Below are 22,918 nucleotides of genomic sequence, written 5' to 3' on the forward strand. Positions count from 1 at the left end.
ATCACCAAAACTCTATCTATAATATACCCTCAGGACATCTAGAAGGGAAAAAGGGGTGGCGAGGGATGTCAGACCAATTGGGGAATGTAAATTCCATTCATGAAAGCGTGACGGACGTTGAATATTAGGAGCCACAACACTCAAACCCTACCTTTACAGATCAGCTGTGTTTACATGGATCTACAAAGTCAATCAGATGTTACAAAATAAGAATTGTAGCCTTAATACTGCCACAAAAGGTTGAGCTGAATGTTTAAGCTATATTCACTCCCTCTGCCTAGGCATTCAAACTGCTATAAAGATAACATCTAAAGTGGCAATCAGACCGATAACTTCTGCAGCTCCAGCTGATCCAGGCTACCTGCCAGGAGGGAGCTCATAAGTTTATTCAGAATGCGAAGGGTGAAACTAGAAACCTGTACTGTACCAGTATAAAACTGAACATAAAACCTGAATATTTTCCTTTGAAACTTAACAGTTGAAAACCAATTCTAGCATTAATCAATGTATCAACTGAAATGAACTTAGCAGGAATAAATATCAATTACAGTAAGAGCTCTAGGCATAAAACTACGGTATGTGATAAAAAGCAGCTGAAGTGAAAGTGTGCAGCATTTTGTGTTAAATGAGTGGACCTGGACCCTGGGCTACTGTACTAATGTTTTGCCAGTTTCCATTACTAGGTATATCTCTTTTCAACTGAAACACCAGATTTTTTTAAAATAAAAAAAAAATAACTCAATCACGAGTTCAGAGCTTTATGCTACATGCACAGAACTGCCAACTCCTCAGAAGCAGACAATGGTTTCTAAGAGCTCCGCTAAATCTGCCAGAGAGTGTGGAAACCTGGCTTGGACTTGGGCTTGAAAGTCCATGTTTGAAAAGAGTTGGAGAAGGGGGAATAAAGAAAAAGAAAAAAAAAAAAAAAAGAATCAAATTGCCCCTCAACAGCCCCTTAGCCCTTCACCCTCACAGAAGCTGCCCGAGCTCTGGGGCAGTCGGAGGCCAAGCAGAGCTGTGCCACAGCAATCTGCAGCTGTTCAAAGAGAAGCACAGCAGACACCATCAAACAAACATGGCACTGGTAATACAGCAAAAAAGATGATTCCCAAGCAAGCTGGGACTTTTCTTCAAACAACCTGCCCTCTGGATGGGGAATATATATCAGAACAGCAAGATAAATCAGCAAACACCTGCCACGTAAGAGTGGGAGATCAGAAAGCCTGTTTCAGTCATCAGGGTTGTCTGTCTGTTTAGGAATCTGCCAGTTAATAAAACCCGGAGATGAATGGCAGCTCAGGACACTACGAAAGTTTAACTGAAAGTGTGATGCTTAGTAAGGGCAACCTAAGAGCTGTATTGAGGGGATTCTTCTTTTTCATGTAATGCATCTCCTATCTCACTCAGTCATCATTAATGTGCCTTGTCTTGGATTTTACTAGTCACCAGCTCCTACATGCCCTGATTTTTCAGAAAGTACCTTCAGAGGTACTGCAGGAAAGGAAAGTGGAAATATACTTAGAAAGGAAAGGATATGTGAAAAAAGAGTTGGATGAAGAGCGGGAAGAGAGGATTCATGCTCAAGTCAAGGCTGAAGCCAATGGGCTACAAGTTGACTGAGAGAAGCGTGTTGGGGCCAGACTAAGCAGCAGGAGAACACCACTGGAGAAGGGACTGGATTGGGACATATGCTGGTGTCACAGAGCGGCAGGCCAGATCAGACAGGTATACACATGGCTAGGCAAGGCAAGTGTGCTGGGACGGAACAGACTGGGGGCCTGGAGCTGGGCTACTGTGAGAGCAGGGCAGTGGAAGGCAGCGGTGGAAGCAAGGGGTTTCAGGGTAAAGAATCTGACTGGACAAGGAGCTACTTCCTTGACTGGACAGGTCCTACTTCCCACCAGCCCTCACTGCAGGTGGGAATGACCCAAGCATTCACCTTTGTCTCTCTCCTGAAGAGAGGTGACCTGAAAAGGGTCACAGCAATAAATATTCTCTAGTAAGAATATAAACTTATGTCAAGTATTTGCCACATTTCTAATTATTTTGCATTTCACATTCCTTATATGTTGCTCCTGTACATTTTCCCTTTCTGTTCTAATTCAGCCGCCTCTCTTCCTGTCTCCCCTTCTTCTCCCCCCGTGTCCTAGTCTGATATACTTTTAACACAAACAACGCTCAGAGCTCCATCAGTCCTCTCCCCTCTTCCCCATCTCCCTTGTTAATAGGCTGAATGGAAAAACTAGGATTTTATGCCTTTAAACACATGCTGCTGGACCAAACACATGGAAGAGGATGGTTAGTTATTCTTTGGGAGCAAGGAGCTGTTTACAAAAACAGTAGCTCATGCTACAAAACACTACAAACTCCGTTCTCTGAAGCTCAGTCCTACATTCCAAGGCCCCCTCCTCTCAGCAAGTTCAACAATTTCACCTAACACAGAAAACTTCCAAGACAAGATGCAGAAGTTTTAGAAGAGTTATTATGAATCCAAGGAAGCAGGAGGATGAAAACTGATCTTATATTTAAGAATTAGCTGGAAATCACCAGTGAAGCAAGACATCAAGTCAAACAGGTATTTATTGCCTACATAATGCTACACAATTCTACTGGTTTGCCAGCAGAAGGATAACAATATCATCCACTACAGAAATTATACATGCTGATCCTCCAGAAATAGGCCTTAGCCACTATCTCATCCTGTACACACAGTACTGTATACCAAAAGAGAAAGCAAGCATTGCAAAATTTAGTCTAGTGACCCAAGTGCCTAATACATAGATGGCATTATACTGTCAATACTAGGAGAAAGAGTTTAAAACAAACAAACCAGGTCAATTGCAAAGTTTAGGATTCCCTCCTCTCTTCCTTTCATCTCAGCCATGTCCAGACCTCAGCTTGTTTGCATGTTGCTGCTCTAAACTTCAAGGAAGATTTTAACACTAAACTCTTTGCTCCTCTATTCAGAAACCAAATCTTTTCTTGCAACGATTCTGTCATAACCACTGCAGGTAGCACGTCGTACTATTTCAGACGAAGAAACAGGATTTGCCAACTCTGTGTCAGATGGTGATGCTCCCAGTCTGATGACCTTGTACTCTTGTCGTGTGTCAGAGGAATAACCTGCCCAAGTTAAGAAAGCACAACTGGATCCCTAGAAGGATCTCTATTGCCAGAAACCTAAGCGCACCACTCCTTTACACATTTCTATAGTACCTCATGCTTTGGAACTGGGGACCACCTTTTGAACTGTATAAATATGCAATTTTCTAACTCCTGCTATGCAATGAACATCTGTTTTCATTGAACTGTTATCATTAAAACCTTGCTCTTCTTCCTGGCTGCTCACAGTAAAGTCAACCACATCAGTGCTATAATTCTTACTTCCAACACGTGCTGTCTGGTACTGGTTTGAATTTAATCTCATCTACTCTGATTCTTCAAATCTTTGCAGCTCCATGAGGTCCTGCCAATGCACTGCAAACTCTTTTCTAGTTTTTGCTAACATATAATGGCATGTCACTTGCAAATTCTGCCCCATTGCTGTTGACCTCTTCTGTTTAGCAATACACTAGCAGATGAAGAACAGTTTATTGTTTTGACTTCTAGTCCTAACTTTGATAGCTCATGTCAAAGAAAAAAATCTTTAGAATTTGGATTTCCTTCCCACTGCAACAGCAGAACACAAGATAAACAGGAAATCTGTGACATGTGGAAAGACAAACCAGACATGCAAAAGGCACTGCTTATAGGCAAGAAACCATTAACTACTCAGAACTGTCTTCTCCGGTTCAAAAAAAGAGCAGGCAACGACCTTTACTCAAGAACATGCCAGACTAATCAAGAAAAATGAGTGGTTTATTTTCGAGTAGCTTTATTACTTTTGTAGCTTTAGTACTGTTCTTTGCTTATCTTACATTGAAGGAAAGCTCAAATCCTGTCTTTTGTGTGGGTGACACTGACCTTGTCAAACCTAAACTAGGGATCTCAAGTAATTCCCGTAGGTAACACGCAGTGCTTCATGAGTATAACCTAGAAGCAAAATTGCAGCAGCGTTTTCAGAGCAAGGCTTTCCCATTACTTTCTCAAGGTGAGCAGTCAGAATCCTGTGGTCTTTTTTTTCCTTATTACTCACCCAATAACCATTCTCTAAAATACATCATTTAAAAATGGTAGTTACCAAGCCTCAGCATAAACTAGTACAAAAAAAAAAGTCATTTGAGTTCTTCAGTTTTGTGATAGTGCAATATACACAGACCCCAAAGACTGTGCAGAAAGAATGGCATAAGCTTTCCCTAGATTGTAGCAGCTTTTTGCATTTCTTGTTAGCTAGGAAGACAGTAATTTAGAAGAGAATGGGCTTTAGAGGATTATCTTAATGGTTAAAACTAAAGAAAAGCTCAGCCCAAGTAGGATCTTTATGAAACTGGTGTGGTGGTGTTTTCAGAAGTAACATTCACAGGAAGGTACCTGACTGAACACCATTCTAAAGAATAAACACCCTCCCACCTCATCCCAAACTTGACAACAGTATCTTAGTTTGACAGGGTTACCCTCATTTCCCACATACTATTACTAAATCCTGGGATAAGCAGTGGTAGCTGTTAAGGCCTGTTAAAGCCCAAGAAACAAGAGTAAAGAAAAGTTACTTTAAAGCAGCAGAGACGGTCATCTTACAAAATCTTACATGAGACGACTGAAATCAAAGTGCATTCTAAATGTGTTTGCAGCCCAGAAAGCCAACTGTATCCTGGGCTGCATGAAAAGAAGCATGACCATCAGGTCAGGCGAGGTGATTCTTCCACTCTACTGCACTCTTGTGAGACCCCACCCCTGCAGTGCTGTGTCCAGCTCTGGGGCCCCCAGCATAAGAAGGACACAGATCTGCTCAAGTGGGTCCAGAGGAGGCCACGAAGATGCTCGGGGGGCTGAAGCACCTCCCCTGTGAGGACAGGCTGAGAAAGTTGGGGGTGTTCAGCTGGAGAAGGCTCCAGGGACACCTGATAGTGGCCTTCCAGGACTTAAAGGGGCTACAGGAAAGATGGGGAGGGGCTTTGTCAGGGAGTGTAGTGATAGGATGAGGGGTATCATATTTAAACTGAAAGAGGGTAGATTTAGATTAGATATAAGGAAGAAATTCTTCCCTGTGAGGGTGGTGAGGCCCTGGCACAGGTTGCCCAGAGAAGCTGTGGCTGCCCCCTCCCTGCAAGGGTTCAAGGCCAGGTTGGACGGGGCTTTGGGCAACCTGGGCTAGCGGAAGGTGTCCCTGCCCATGGCAGGGGGGTTGGAACTAGATGATCTTTAAGGTCCCTTCCAACCCAAACCATTCTATGATTCTATGACTTAAGACCTGATAAATTACAAATAACACTGGGAAGATATGCCTGAGTAAAGGTTTACTTTCTTTTATTATTATTTTACACAGAAGATTTCATAGTTTTGCTGTATTGACTATTTCCTTTAGTGTCCAGTACCTAAAACATGTACTTCATATTACTCTATAGATCTAAATCAGTCAATATGGCCTTCCTAGCTTTCAAACAGCTGTAAGCCCAGCTACGCTTTTAGCGCATGTTCCTTTCAGGCCTTCCAAATGCAGAAGGCAGTACACAAGCCAAGTTACCAGGAAAGCTACAGTACCTTACTCAAAAAAAGGACAGGGGTAACATTGGTCCTTCACTTTGGATATATAAATACCCTGCCAAGAGCCACACCTTTTCAACCCATTTATAAAATGCATAGAAGTTATGCTGATTTACAGAAACAAAGCTAAGTGCTGTAGATGGCATCGTATATAGATACAAGGAATAGCATTAATGGGTGGAGGGAAGAGGAAACTGTTTTAACTTGTTATGTTCTTCTGTTGTACCATGCCTCCACCATTTAAAAGCCCACTTGGTCTGATTTATATTGCCTTTGGCACTCAGAAAGCATAGTGCATTCCCATCAAGAGAAATGGAATACACGTCTCCTGGAGTTCCTTATTAATCTCTTCAGTTTTCACATCAGCTTGACACGGTTTCTCAGTCTAATGGCAGTTCAGTACTCAAGGACTGCAAATTCAATCTGATCTTGGAAGAAGAGTACAACCTACTTCTTTCATGTTCCCAGATCAGGATTAGTGACACACTTGACACCACACTTCTGGCACTCAAAAAGCATGGGCAGACTTCTTCCTCTTTCCCTTTCTTCCTTGTCCAGGGGAACATGTGAACTAGTTCAGGCCTTGGAACGTGTGAGTAACCCCAGGACACAAGGAGAATCCAGACAGAACCTGTAAATTGTTACTATGCTCTAGGCCTCAATGTTACCATGAGGTAGATAAAGGTCTGATGACATGTGCTACAATCAGAGAAACATTTTTCCAAACCTAACTTTAGAGCTATGCCACACAACCAAGAACCTAAGAAACAGTTCAGGTAGGTGAATGCTTAATCCCATGGGGTTTCCAAGCAGAGACAATCCAATCAGGACCTCCGATTTACAATTTATTTATAAAAATCAGATTATGTCTACAATGAGCATATGTCAAAGCAAGCCATAGAGAAGGATCTCAGAAGGAAAGAAGGTATGCCAAGACAAGATGGCTTCAAAATGGGTCATTTTCCAACTCCAATGTACTAAAATACCCTTGTCACGGCCATTAAAGAAACACGGAATTCTTAACTCACCACTGCTGTACCTCACTATTACAGCAGTATAATAGCATCTGGCAATGAGCTAGGCTGCTGTAAAGCTGCCAGTCCAAGCCAGACATCATCAGAATGACAACAAAACAAGTAACTGTTGTAGTATTATATGCTGCTACTTCTCTCTCCAAAATGGTTATCCCCTTTTATAAAGTCAATTCCATACCAGCCATTTACTTTCTGGCAGACATCAGTGAAGTAATTTTTGCCCTATTCTTGAATACACAATAAATAAGACTAATTGTTCACGGGGATTATTTGACTCTCTTTGGTTCAAAACACTTCTTTGGGCAAGTCAAGCCTAACATCTGCTTTGCTCTTCTGCATAATGAAGTTTTCAACTGCATTGCCAGTGTCGTCAGACACCTTGAAATAAAGAACAGCATTTGGAGACAGATGTGGTAGTTTGAGAAACAGGGCAGTAATTGTTACTCATCAGCTATAAAGACAAGAAGAAGGATGCTGGAAATCACAAGAATACAGAGCTGCACCTCTTCTCCTTTCCTTAGTTTCCTGATACATCTGGAAAAGGCAGAACAGCACATCTTTTCCCATTCTGAATCTGAATTCAGAGCTAAATGGCCTACCTCTTAAATAAACAGATTAAGCAGGGCCACACCTTCAAACGGAGGAATCCAAGGCACAGGATTTTAAGTGAAAGGGTCGAAGGCAGGCAGCATTTCTGCCCTCAGACACATGTTGCTATCCCTGAGGGTAGACACTGACCATGGGGAACCTGCGGCAGAAAATGCTTGCCCAGCGCACCCCGAAAAGCAAGCTGGAAAGCAACAGCAGTTGAAAGTTTCCATGTGACAGGTTGGAAAGCTCAGCCAAGATACTTCTGTTGTCAAGCTGCAAGCTGATAGTTAAGTAACTGCTTTGAAAAACTATACTGCTTCTGTAGGTGAAAGCACTAATTTAATGAACCGCTAAGATGCTCTTCATTTGTTGCTCTGATACCATCAAGTAACATAAATTAGGAAAAAAGCACGGGTCTTGTGATTTGCCATTTTAAATAGGTCTTTTTATGATTTTTCCCAGAGAGTCCATCAGCAGAAATACATGTAAAAGATGACAAGCAATTACCAAATTGTTGAATTCAGTTACCCATTTCCTCAAGGAGACAATGCAGGCTGGTTTTGCTGCCCTTAGCACATAGTACAGCAGTTTATTCACCCTGAGCTTGGTGGGGCTCCTGAGTAACACACTAGCCTCAATGCAGACTGTCCAGGACAACCAGGAGATGCACATTCAGTTCCTCAGTATTGAAATAGTGCTGTCTACAGACATGTGACCACCCAATACAGCCAAACTCTTGGTTAGGTACCAACAGTGCATTCAGTTGTCTAATACTGGGCAACTCCTGGTAGCAAAGTTGGCAACACCATTGCCAGAGATGTAGCAGCCCACACAGTATCTCCAGCTGAGAACTTGATCGTCCTCTACACAGTGTCACTTCATATGCTTATAAACCGATTCAGTGCTAGAGCACTGACTTCTCACCACTTTGGAGGAGGAGTCTATGCTGTCTTCCCTCTATAGAGAGCATTAAGAACTCAAGAAATACATTTGTCAGAAGTTTCTAAAGCTAGCCTAGGGTGACACACAAGAAAGATCAAACCATATCCTCTCTCCAGGCTTTCAGTGCTGCTTATACTTCAATTTCTGTACAACTATTACATCAACAGCCATTTTAGGATTGACCATTTCATCTCCACACCTACCATAAAGCCCCTGGTCCAGAAAGGTCAGCAAGCTCTGGCTTAGTCTGATTCACATGAATAGTTCCACTGAGACTAATAAGATAAGGTAGCATATAGACTTAAGTGCTTTGCTGAATCAGGGCCAAAGCCTCCTAAACCATTTTAACCACAAGAGAGACAGAAATCCGAGCCTCAGCATTTTACTCTTGAGCATTATATAATATTACGAAGTTCCCAGACTCCAGATCCCTTCCTTCTGAATTGGAGCCAAAAAGCAGATACAGGCTTGCCCAGGAAATTACAAAGTTTATTACTTGTCCAGGGTTTTCCCACATCTTGTGTCATTTCACATCTTCTCTCCTTTTGTTTATATGATATTCTAACACCCAGAGACCAGCCCCACTTCCTTAAAGAAAAAAAGTAGGAAACTAATGCCCTAGTGCCAGCATCAGCAACTCGTCCACAACCAGACACCTACGTCAAGCCAACTATAAATGCTTTCTAATGTTTTTTTAGAGAAGCATTAGCCCATGAACTTCAGTTCTCTTTCCTAGCAATGTATGTCACCAGCTCCTTTCCCTGTCCGTTTACATCAGAGATACCTATGTGGATCTACAGTGCATACTAAAAAGGATCTGACAAATAAAACAGTATTTCCAAACCTGATCTCACTCATCCTAACAAGTTACTTCCTCCACAAAATTTGTACAGTGATCTTTAGAACTGTATGGATTTTGAATATGTTTACAAGTACAGGATCCCTGTCCCACTCTCTTTTCACTGTTGAACCTGCAGGATTTCCAAGCGAGATTATTATTTCAGGATTATTCCAAGCAATAATCACATGAGAAGCTGAAGTTTTCAGAACCATACTTAATAGCCTGATTTTGTCAACACCATTCAGGAGGCTGCTCTTGTACGTAGGACCCCCCAGCTTTAAGCTCTTTTTCAAAAAAAAGCTGCTCAGGTTAACCTCTTCAGTGAGAAACACTGCTCAAGACAGCAACTCCTGCCCTGTTTTCAATGCCCTGATGAGCAAAAATAAAGGCAGGGCTTTAGCCAAGAATGGGGTGAAGAGGACTCCTTCTGTAAGTGGTCTTTTAAAGGAACATCAAATGGTAGCAAAAATACTTAGGCTTTTCCATCATTTACTGCTGGCATCAAAAAGCTGTCCTAGAGACCACTGGTAAGAATCAATGTCAACCACTGAAGAATGTATGAATTCAGAAATACACACCTGTAGGGAAACAGCCTGTCCCATGAGCCAGAGTGCTCTTCAGCAGAAAAACCAGGATGCAGCACTGTAATAGAAAGCTCAGAAGACTAAAGAGAGAACTCACTTTCCAGCATTCACAAGTGTTGTTTCAGAAATTCAGTTATATGTTGAACTGTAACAAGATTATACACTTGAAGGTCAGAGAGAGGCTGTAGCTCTTAGCTGAATCACAGTCTCCTTTTTAACAAGGAGCCTGATCAGGCTCCTCCTTTAGATGCCTCATAAACTATACCTGGGAAGAGCCCTTGGTGCTCAACCTGAATGAAGTATTCAGGTACATGAGTTCTGCTACCTGAAATGCTGCCTAGGTGATCCAATCAGTGATACTGCTATTTGCCACTCTGGGGGAAGGCAGGGAGGTGGGGGAGTATCAGAGAGATAAATTACAACTGAGAAAAAACCAAACACTCGGGACAACCAGGAGTAGAGGACAAAACAATACAAGCTGCTTACAGAAAAAAGTACCTGGCCCCATTCTTGCTTATCTGTGGTTCAAAAGCATTGCTCAGGAGAAGGGAGAGATGGCATAAAGGGTTTAATCAAAGGAAATAATGGACCTTCATTAGCACATGACTACTTGCCTCCCCCAGCCCTTCTCAATCAGGCTGCTACACCTCACCTTAAATAGAGCAGCAACTCCCTCCATGGGTGCGCCCAATACACTGAAAACAGCCGTATTTGCAATGAGGTTCTTCAGAGTCATCAGACCTTTCTATCAGTATTTTCAGGGAGCTCTTGAAAACAAGTACTTTTAAGACAACAGGCACCTCACAATGAAATCAAGTGTATGCTGTGTACTCATCTTGGAAGCAGACTACACACCGATGGTTCAACCCAAAAGCCGGTCACAATTCAGGACGTCCCAAAAGTAAAAATAAGCAATATCCAAATCTAATTCACTGTACCCTGGGGATAAGTACTTTGGCAGGAAGGACACAGAATTCCGAGGAGAGCAGTCAAGAGCACAGAAATCATGCCAAATTTCCCTTTGGTATGGCAGCAGTTTTTCAACAGATGACTTCTGGGAACACTCTGCAACACCTACTATAAACAAATAAGTAATCAAGCAGAGTCTGTTTTGTCATTGAGACAAAGGTTCAATAACTTTTCTATTAAAAATGTAAACCCTTCTACATTTCAGGTAGTAAGTGAGGTTTATATAATAGACCTTCTTATCCAGGGAGGAAATGTCTCTCTAATGTCTTCATGGTGAGATAATTTAATAAGTAGCACATACTTTATAAAACTCATTTGTGTAAAGAGGAATGGGAGCAATTTCAGCCACCTCTTCAATTAGTTTTCCTCTGAACAACAGTTACAAAATGGAAAGCTCCAAGTGGCTGCATAGAAAATAATCTCTGGGCATTTAGAATGAATCTATAGATTCTTAAAAATTAGACAAATAACATTGTGTTAATTAATGTACTGATTTTTAAACTGCTGCAAAAGAGTTTAACATTTGTGAGCTGTTCAGATCACCCAACTTAGTGAACAATTTGATCTCCCTTATTTTTATAAATCACTGTTCATTTCGCCACTACTTCTCCAAAGAAGCACCTGTAACCCTTGCACTACAGCATTGCATAGAATATGACAGTACCTGACACAGGCCCTAAGATACCACTCAAGCACTACACAGAAATGACACTTATAAGCTAAAATAAATAAGAACAAAGACACAAAGTTCAAACTTCCAGAGTTAGAAAATATAAATATTAAGATAATCTGGACATTTAGCAAGAAAAATTTCAGCCTTCAAATTTGCCAAGTTCAAAAGCAACTAAAACCAGCCTCTGCTGAATGCTATTGTCTTATCTAAACTGAGGACTAATTCTCCACCGTACGTTTGGAGAACGTGCCTGATCTCAGTCAGGGTTAATACATGCCTATTATATTACCAAATAAAAAATAGTAATAAGAATTATAAAGCCAGTAATAGTGATACTGCAGTAACAGTTGCAGAACCAGCTGTTAGCTTGGTTCACTGACCCATCTTCTATCACCAATGGCTCACGAGACAAGTCTCTAACATCAATACAAACCATTTTGGCCATATACACAGTGAAACAGCAGATAGAACACAGAAGAATCATGCAGAAGCTTTTTTCCTTCCATCTTTCCTAACTGGTTCCGTCAGGAAAATATTATCTACAAAATACATTCCATAGCACAATACTATAGTGGTTTTAAGGGTACATGCACCACCATCTCACCTAAGGGAAGGCAAGTAAAACTGGACCTTGGTTGCCACCAAATTTATGGCTGTCCAAATTCAGCACCTGAACGCATTTCTGAGTCTTACAATCTCATAAATCCCCTTTAGCATATACCATCCCTTACCTCTGGTTACTCAAATTTAACATTCATTAAAATAAACGGATGCCCCTAAGCATAACTATGTTTTGCACAATAGTAGACTACTGACCACACAAGGCAAGTTTTGCATTAATCGGCAATCTACTCCCTCTACTGTAAGAAAATGCTCTGCATCTGGACTTCTTCAGCTCCGTTCAAAACCCAGAGAGCTGTCAGAGCATAAGGCTAGATTTCTCATTTGTAAGCCCACAAGCTTCCAAGCAGGGATAAAAGATCCAGGTAAAAACACATACAGGAGCTTGGGGCAGGGGAAGCAGCTTCAGTGACTCTAGTGCTGAACTCCAAGACTCCATGCTTTGAACTTCCAAGTAGAAAACAAAATACACTTTTTTTTCAAACTGAGCAAGAATTGACTGTTCAGATACTCACACATGCAATAAACTTAATTTTCAAGTTGGTTTTCCCAAGCACCAATTCTAATACTGCCTATTTAACCAGCCACAATTTATTGTGCAAACAGATCTAAAAGATCCAGTATTTGTGATTGCCACTGAAGCACCAGTTCCTGGTCACAACAGGAGTGAAATAATGTAAGTGATGCATTGAAACCAGATTGTTGAAAGAACAAAAAAAGAGCAGAGAACCAAAATGAACCCTCTTCTGCTCCCAACAATCTGCCCCGCTTTACTGCTGTGAAGAAGCCACAGCTTTACTAAGTTTGTGGGTTGTTTTTGAAAGACATCTTTCAAATACCCCTTCTCCCCAGTAGCAATACAGTCATGAAGCGCTAGTGGAAAGCAGGGCACAAAGTGCTCATGAGTAGCTGGTTGAGCCAACAGAATTTGGTGGGGTTTTTTGGGGGGGTTTTGTTTGGTTGGTTGGTTTTTGTTGTTTTTTTTTTTTTTTTTACCACTAGGCCCTAGCATGGCTCTCGACTATCGACCAAAGCAATGACTCCAAAGCTACGGATTGCCTTGCAACAGTTAAATAGCAAGCAGAAATAGTGCACAGAAGATCCATTATTTTCTAAAGTTTGCCACCTTTACAACGTTCCCTTAATATGCCAGGAGCACATTTTGTTGCCATGATACTTATGTCACTGTCACAGTAGTATGTAAATGGTATTTAACCACCACGTCCATATGAGCAACAAATTTTCCAGACACAAGGAAAAAAGTGAAGATCACAAGGATTTCAGGTTTATTTCCTATACGCATTTTCACAGTATAACAGATGTTTACAGTTCTTAAAGCAGTTCAAGAAAAAAACCCACACCATTGCCTAGAGGCAAACTGCATACAATCACTGAACGTATTTCCCTATGCAGCCCTGCAACATCAGTTGCCCACCACAGAAATAAGATCACCACTACCCTTTTGGCAAAAGAAGCTACTGGTTTATTACAAAACATAACAATAACAACAAAGCGGTCAGTAAGAACAGAACCACATTTGCTTCTGTTCATAGGTCCAAGTGCTCAAAGTCTCGTACCTTTGGCCAGGAGACCAAAGATCCATCTAATTTTGCCCAATCTACCTGTGTCCAAGTTTTGTCACCATGAATTTCCTTTATGGACTTTGGAACTAAGACATACAAATGCCCTGGGTCTAGATTTCACTGGGTTTGTAGCAGCACAACTTAAAAGTCAAGAAAATTATCTTGAACTAGAATCAGCTGAGGGCCGCCCACCATTACTTTAATGATTTCTAACAGTGAAGAACTGAATTTTTGTTGCTTCCTGTAGTGCTCTGCACACATACCTATAACCATAGAATACCACTGTGACTAGAGATGCTGTAACAGGTCTCAGTGATGGAACATTTCACGTTGTCTGTACTTGTGCAGTTCAACCTCTGCCTTCTGCACAGAAGAACAAGTCCCACCCATCATCAAGAATGTTTGCTCTCAAGCAATAGAAAGGACATCACTGCCAACACTCTGGAAACATACCAAGGTGACACCATAACAGATAATTCTTACGAGCCTGGAGAACACATTGAGTATGAAGTACAAAGAGAATATTCTCATTCATATACACAAGTATTTTGATGATCTTGTGATGTAAATTATTGAAGCTCTTGGCATATGCATGCTTACGGTCTGGTCTGTCCTGAACTGACGACCACCTAGGGAAAAGATCACTTTATCTCCTAACATCTTTAGGTTGATCTTCTGCAAGGTAGGAATACAGTGTTGTGTCTCATGCTAAGGTCTTTGTGACTGTAGTTTCATCATACCTTTTGCTCAGACTTTCCATCTCTTGTCCAAGTGACCAGACAACACACATCCCACCCTCCTGTCATAGAGACATGTCTTAGAATCAGGCAAGCTCCTCTCCTCCAAGCTCCATTTTTTCACTTAATTTCTTAAGCTTGCATGTCATGTGAGCTTGTGTGATGATAATTCACCAGCTCCAGACAAACAGCCTTTTTGCTTTGAAACTGTCAGAACTAATTTGAGAGCTGAAATTACAGGTAGGCCTGTAATTAGCTTTAAATAAAGGTCCCTTCAACAGGAAATTAAATAGCAGGACCATTTAACAAAGGCTACCACAGCAGACATGGCTCTCACTCCTTTGCCTCCAACACAAAACCAGCCTTCCTGCCAAGCACAACCCAAGCAGGATCCTGAAGCACTACAGAAATGACCATTTACAAAAGGGTCCTCTTTCATCTCTGAAAGAGGACACTTAAGATTGGCATGATGCATTTTCATCTACAAATCAATTGTTCCCAGTTGGAGAACTGCATTAATTCCCTGCAATCACAACCACAGACACGAGAAAGCCAATAGCAACCTAACCACATGACAAAGCCCGAGGCATCCACAAACCCTACATCCAAAGACTGACTTTTGAATGGACCAAAGGGCCAGATGTGGCTGCTGGCTGAGGGCTGCTCAGCCTGGCTCCCCAGAGCAAAATGCTGAGGCAGTGGGAAGTGGGTTGAGTGTATTTTTCCAAAGGAGTCCTCCAGTCAGAACAGGCAGCTGCAGGAACTACTCCACACAGAGACACCTGTAAGGACAGAGGGTAGCTGTCACCCTCACCTGAGGGACACATCCAATGTCATGGCTGCACCATGGGCAAGCACCAACTCCACCTCTACCAGGGCTTATGACAGGAATATGAAGCCTACTCAAGTTTCTCCTGACCTTCACAAGAAGCTGAGCCAAAGCATCCTATGATTTTTTCCCATTTTTCTATTTCTGAGAATTACTAAAGTAGATTGGAAGCTTTCGTTCATCTAGAAGAGAATTAAGAGTGCTCGTTGAAAGAGCTGTTAAAACTTACTTTCTTTAAAGGTTATATGACCTAAGGACAGTTAAAAAAAATTAGTCAAGAGGCAGGCTGTCATTTCAACGTACACAACATTTAGCTGAAGGTAATATAACTTTTGCCTGCATTCATAATTTCTTATATCTGGTTTGCTCTGTCTCATCCATTTGATAGTGCTGCAACCAAGTAATCAAAACATTGAATCCTCCTGTCTTCATTTCTATGTATTAAGTTTCACAGAAGCACCTGTGTCAATTTTTTCCTAGAAAAGTATTTCTGGGTTTCATTCTAGTTATCTATACAGCCTGAGATTTTTTTCTGAGCTACGACTGACTCACTGCCCATAACTGACATTGCTCTGGCATAAAGCTGAAAATTGAGAGAGTGTCTCTTGCTGTCTACTAGAAACAAAAATAGAAAGATAAAACCATACAAATATATCTCGCTATAAAATCACTCAGGAAAATGTTACCAAAGCACTTCTTGAACCTGGCATTCTCAGCTCAAGAGACAAATACTTGACATGAAATTGCTACAACGAGAATGTCTGCTCAACACCCTTTGCAAGCCATACAATTACAAGAAGTAAAGTTGAGAACACACTAAAAAGTTATAGGCAAAATTAAAAGAACTGAGACTTGCACTGAGGCCCATTTACTGTTATTGTCTCTATATAATCTGGACAGTGCCCCTGGCCCTGCATTTGAGGAAAAGCAATCTGTGACTAGGATTTCAGTGCTGCTTGCTGTGAGACTGATGGAGAAGGAGAGAAAGCAACAGATGGAGCCAAAGACTTGGTGAGATTTAACCCTCTTATTTGCAAGTAGGATTATAGATTGAAAGGGACCACACTTCTTTTCTTCCCTCCTAGATAGTTTAGCATACAAATGGTATTTCAAAACATTAACAGCACTGCAGATTGTCTGAAGGGTACATATGCAGTGATTATTACAGAGGAATATTGCACAGCTGGGAAGTAGTTGCATTCTACCCTTTATACTGAAAAGCTGTTGAAAAACATCTATCTGTATAAGTGTGTAAAGAAACTACATCTGCAAGCAATGCCCCAAAGGAAACAATTTTCTAATTAATATAAGCAGTGTTGTGACCAGATTGACTCCTAATGCTCTTTCTCTGACCTGACATTTGGAATATTAGTTACCCACTTGGGATCAAGCAAGCACGGACATTTCTGGATAGCAGCTGCCGATGAGTTAAATGCGACACAAATATTCCTTATGGACTCTGTCTGCCCAAGATGAAGCCCTACTCTTTTCAGAACAGGGTAAACTATGTCAAATAAGCAAGCCCTCTGAGTGTCTCTGATACTTGACCACAACGCTGAAGCAAAACTTCCTCTCCTCTTTTTAACTAAGTGATTTTCTTCAACCTCTTTTAAACTTCTGGGCTCCCTTTAAAGTCTTTTGGAGAGTCAAGAAACCTATGAACAGTAACATTAAGGTGGGATGGGCAGCATTTGCTTGCTCATTTTAACAAACCACTGAGAAGCCAAGAGACCACCAGGTGTCCATTAGTAAGAGACTAAAACCTGGTTTTCCAGACTGGGGTAGAACAGTGGTGCATTATAATAAAGTGCCGATAACATATTTAGGCCTTAACTTGAATCCTCAAGTTTGCTCTGTAAGAACACTGCCCAAACAAACAATGCAAACCCGGCAGTTCATGAAGTGATGGAAGGATACTGCTTTTACAGTCATGAAGGTGGGAAGACAAAAGGCTATGTTCGATTTGATTGTCCTAATAGCGTTGCGTATCTGGAAGTGCTGACTTCAAGAAAGCAAATATGCATAAGACACTGCCACCCTTCTTACTGTCTTCCTTCATATGGAGATCTTGCATTTCCAAGGCCACACTCTCAAGTTGCCTCAATTGAATTAGCAGTTTCAAAGGCAGTGTCAGTTGTCAGTGCCAGAACTCTGTGTGAAAGCTTCCAAGTTCATTTAAAAGAGCCACGTCTGGTCAGTCAAGAAGCCAGTTAAACCAGTGAGGCTGTGAAGGTCCATCAAGGCTTGGTTTTGAGACTAAAATTTAATTTGGGAGTTCTGAGCAACTTAACAAATTCTCTATCACTGCTTCAAAATGATAGGTAACAACTAGAAACAGCAGTCCAAGAAACTTGGCCTAAGTTATCACACTCTTGCAAAAGAAGCAAATAATATCCTGTCAGCTTTCTTTTATCCACGGGAGACAGCAGCAGGACAGTGTTGAGAGCTAGGTCACTGTGTAAATGTAAAGCAGTGATGGAAATTGAATTCAGGTTATCTTCTTGACTGTCACTTCTGTGTTCCCACCACAAAGCCACCCTCATCACAACCACACCGTGTGATGACAGATGACTTGCTGCGGTTCGTTCCCCCTCCTTCAGAGCTTCCTCATTACTATTCCAAAAACCTAAAATAGCTCTAGACCCATAACCAGCAGTCTCCTCTCTTCTCTTGCTCTGCTCTCCCATGCTTCTACCCCAAATGTAATTGATTACTTCCAAGACAGCTATCAAGAGCTATTGTAGTACTTACCTTCCCCCAAAAGGTACCTTCACCTTCAACCCTGAGGCTCTTATGTTTTGTTTCTCCTGTGTGTATCCCTGAACTCCCTTCTTCTAACCCTGACTTCTCTTCTATACATCTCAGCACTTTCCCCTTAATTTCAGTCATACATAGAGGACTGTTCCTTCTCCCTTCTGACACACCTTTTCCCACTTCTTATAAAGCTACTAGTTTCACATTTTTACTGTTCCCTCCTTTCTTCAATAGCCCTTCCTACCCCAGGAAGGCATATGATTTGGTATTACAAGATGTTTGATTAAACTAGAACATAAAATGTGCAGTAAGAGAGGGATTCAGCTTCCAGACTACCTTGTCTCCGCTTCTATACTTAGGAATAAGCTCCATTGTCCGTTATGGATCTCCACTGACTATAAACAGAGCCAAGATGCTGGGCTGTAGCTTACATGCCTACACATGAACACCTAAGTTTAGGTGCCTTAAGCTACAACCTGAATCCCACGCAGTGTCTTAAACACTAGCTAAGAGAGCGTTCTCAGAACACAATTACAAACAGTAAATAATCACTAGATGCATTTAATTCCGTAGCAGGGGTTCCACAGAAATCAGGTCTTGGCCTACAGTTTTCAAACACCAAAAAATCCCAAGGAAGCATGGGACTAAGGTATAATAAACTTGCAAACAAGTCAAATAACGTGAACTCCCATCACTGGCAAAAGATATGGAGAAGATTAGATGGCTTTCTAAACTAATAATGCTACTGTAAAAACAAATTAATTTCCAGATATCTTTTGGCCCACACACTCTACAGACTAGATTACAGTCTTTCCAGTTTTATAGTGCATGAAGAACTCGTTTCACTTCTGAAAGTGAAGTGAATCTTCTTAGAGTCCTCTCTTCAAAACTCTTCAGTACAGCAACTATTATCTTCACCTGCTTCTGTAATGACCTTCTAGGTAGAGTCGCTTTCTACCCCTATTCCCTCCCTTCTTGGCACATGTCCTGCCTACTCTGGGGAGGACTTTGCTGAACTGAGTTCTCTATTAGCACTTCCTGCACCACTATCATCTGCAGATTTCTTTTCTTCCCATCCTTGCACTAGGAAACTCCACAGGCACTCTCATCCTGATCTTCATGGTCACACAACAGACTGAACAGGAGACACTTTGCATGTTGGCAAATTATCTATAAATATCAAGCTTTCTAGCATGCTTGCTTGCAGCAGGACTCAAACCACAGAACTCTTACACAGCAAGCAAATAGCCTTAAGAACAGGATTTACAACTGATAGACATCAGCATTTTCCTAGGCTTTAATTTCTTCAGAACTTCTTTTTGAACATAGCAAGTAAAACAAGCCTCATCATCAAAAAGAGTTTAACACACAAGACTAATTAGATTTCTGAGTTTTCTTCAGCAATACAAGCAATAATGACAATTAATAGCAACACCTCTCTCCCAAGTCTCTTTGATAAACTAATCCCTTACCTCTTCACCTCCTTTATTTTCTTAATGCATCTTCTGTTCTTAAAACTTCTTAGGAAAAGATGTACTTGAATAATTTGTTAGAAACGTGTTGAGTGTTTGATGACAGCAGGCATCCTAAAGAGTGTTTATACTTTTCCCTGTCAAACAGGGTAGCCAAAAGATTATTTCACCATAAACATTGAATATGGACCTTCAAGAAATACTTTAATGCTAGGGATACTTTTGTGCTTTGTGTAGAGCATACAAACTTAAGTATTAACACTACCCCAAAGTCAAACAGAAAAAAAGCCAGCACAGAAAAGCCTTCTCTCTGTACCTGGTAGATACCAACCCCAGTCAATTCCACTTGCAGGTGATTTGTTTGGCAAGAGATCAGCAGAGCATTGAGAGCTATGTCACTGCATAAATGTAGTGTTCCCGTGGCTTGTGGGACAGGGTTTCACTGAAAAGGTGACCATTCATCCAGAAATTCGCCCCTCTGGCAGCAAGGAGAGAGATCAGTGATTACAAGATGCCCTGAGGCCACTGCCAACCTGTTAGGAAGTCTGGGAATCATTACAGTGGGCTGTTTTCTCTGCAGGATGAGTTATGCCACAGCATAATTGAACCATTGCCTTTTTAAGGGTACTGATTTTCCACTTAGGCACAACACCAATGTTAGCTCTTTTGGCCATGGGCCTAGAGCAGTAAAAGAACACACAAGACGAACTTGTGGAGTATCAAGGCAGCCTGGTGTGTTTGTCACAGTAGGTACCCAGTAAAATCAGCAAACACCATTCAGGAAAAACATCGAAGAAAGTTCCAGCAGAAAATTTAATACAGTGTGTCCTGCTCAGCCCTGAAAGACCTCCAGGTAAGCCTTTCTGGGGGATTTATCTCTTAAGTATCAAAAAACCAGGTTAAAAACAAAGTGAAATTAAATACTGACATATGTGCACTTACATCCTTCTACAAATACTGATATATATCTATCTATGGCAAGCACTCTTCGCCCTGAAACAAACTTCCTCCAGCTATGCATACGTAAACTACTATACTAAGGCCTTATTTCAAACCCAAAATGCTTTATCCAAAAAGAGAGGATGATGTTTCAAGTAGCCCATTGAGACTTTTTTCCCCCCAGATCTGAATTTGTTTTAGGTATCTCAACACAGAAAAACAACATTATAGTATTCAGTTTCCCAGTGTTTCCACTTAAAGCACAGGTAAGCTTTTACTTGGCTGAGGTCCTACAGCAAGCGTAAAGCACTCCAAGCCACTGTCTTGCAGTAGTTCCAACAGTCTGTTTGTCCAGGCCTCAGCAGCAGTAAGCACTGCTCAGCCCTCTGACACTATGACTAACACAGCTACTGCTCCACATTGATCAGAAGCTCATTCCAAACTACCAGGCCCACAAAACTTTTAGCTAAAGAACTTAAATGGAAGTCTGACTGTTTCCTACTTACTTCTCTTTCCACAGTCCTCCACCTCCCCCTCTTCTGTGGCCTGCTTTAACAACTTACTAATGTGGTGAGACTAAAAGCACAAGATAAACTTTAAGTAGGTACAAACAGCAGCCCCAATATCTTTTATAGCCAGAAAGGAGCAGGCAACTCACTTTTGATTCAGCCCCGTTAAAGCAGGGAGAACAAAGTCTGTCAGGAAGGCATCCATCCCTTCAAACCTGGGATACTGCTGTAACAGAGGTAAATGCTAGCATAGCCATTGCTGCTCTCGTATCCCAACTTTCCTGTAACCACCCAGACAAACCTGCCAGCCCTACGCCTTGTATGCCAACAGAGAAGTCCCATGAAGCACAGCTCTGCAGTTCTCAGCTCCTTCCTGCTTCTCATCCTATTGGGCCACAGAGAAAGGGCCTTAAAACTACAGACTATACATAAAAAAATCTAAGTCATAGTTCAGTTACCTGCAACATTTAACACATACTGTGATTGCCAAAGACTGGCATTCACCAGGGGGTCAGCCAAAGGTTACACTGCCTGTGTGGTAACCATACGCGTGTCCAGGAATGGGTACTAAGAGAGCCAAAAGAGAGTAAGGCAAGTATTCTGTGCAGGATAACTGGTGCCAGGCCTCTGACAAGTTGGAGAAGCCATGAGAAGTACCAAAACCAACTGTGAAAGGTCTGTGGGGCCATGGGTCAAATCACTCCAATGGAGGCTGACTGACTATGGGATCAGCTGGGAGAGGAGGGAGAAGAAATCAGTCATAGCTTCTTCAAAGATATCTTTAAAATCTTCTCCAGCACACACAACCTTCCTCCCTGCCTGGGTAACCAGTGATCCTGACAAAACCAAACATCCCCCATATTTGATGACTAGGAACAGATACAATGCATTCTGCTACTCTTCCACAAGATGCTGTTCGGCACTTGGAAAGAGAGCAAAGGGATCCCCTGAGCCTACACATTACTTTGCGCTGAAAAGTTCCCATTCCAGTTTTCTCCCTGGGCAACCCTCAATACCTTCACATGCAAGGAGGCTGGCCAGATCAGTGCCCAGGTGGCGGGTCCTTGAAAACTGTATTTTTTTAATCCTATAAAAAAAAAAATGAACTTCAAGTGCAATTCATCAAGAGTGCAGACTTCAAATGAAATTTTACTTATCTGTTCTTAGTGATTTAAGGCAATCCTTAAAATTTGAAGGGACAAAACCCAAAATCCATTCTTATTTATTATTCTGGTATCTATTAACTACAACTCCGTAGGTTCCCAGAAAAACAAAAGTTGCAATTTTTTCAAAAATATTGCTCTTGGCCTTACTTCAACCTCAGGCCAGATCAAGGGTAATGAATATTTAGTTTGGAAATCTATTGTATATATTAATCTTGAGAATAAGCACATGATTATTTTCATATATTTATTTCCTTTTAATCACAATTGCTAGTATTATCTCAGATGTGTTTTCATATGAAGAACCACCTGGAAATCCACAAAACCCGAACATTACTTCTCCAAGAAAGAATCCCACGGCTCTTATATGATAATGTACAAACCTATCAAAGCACCAACAAAGGTACGAGTAATTCAAACGGCATGCCTTGACACCTGCACAGCTGCAGTCCTGCTTTAAGTAAAGCTATTGGCAAAATTCCAATTTGCTTCAACAACAAGATTTGACACTATGGGACCTACAGGGGGTCTGCATTATGTTATTTGAGTGTATCACCATGATTTTATAAGAATACTAAATGAATCCAAGCATGGGGGGGGGGGGGATTTTTTGTTTTGAATGTAATTTATCATTACATACTTTACTCAGCAGTTGTATTAACACACAAACTTTGCCCAAGTATCAACAATTTAAATGTAAGGTTATGGTCATGACACAGCTGTCACTGATTTTTAAGGAGTCAGAATTTCTTCCTGAATGCAGGCTCCCAAATAGACAACTGAATACAACATTTGACCTAGGCAGGGGTGTCTACCTTTCGCTTCTTACAAAAGTTAAAAAATGCTTTTGTGGACCGCGAGGAAAATCAACCTAAACTCCCAGTAGACACCGCCAGCTTTGGGACAGGAGCCAGGAGAACTGCGTCTGTGGAAACACTTCTTCTACACAAGCTAATGTGGAAAATCAAAACTGCAAAAGTTGGACAAGTAGTACTCTGCACGAGATGACTGACTTGCTTTCCCAATCTGTACCA

This window comes from Strix aluco, chromosome Z (assembly GCF_031877795.1).
Source record: "Strix aluco isolate bStrAlu1 chromosome Z, bStrAlu1.hap1, whole genome shotgun sequence".
NCBI classification, from domain to species: domain Eukaryota; kingdom Metazoa; phylum Chordata; class Aves; order Strigiformes; family Strigidae; genus Strix; species Strix aluco.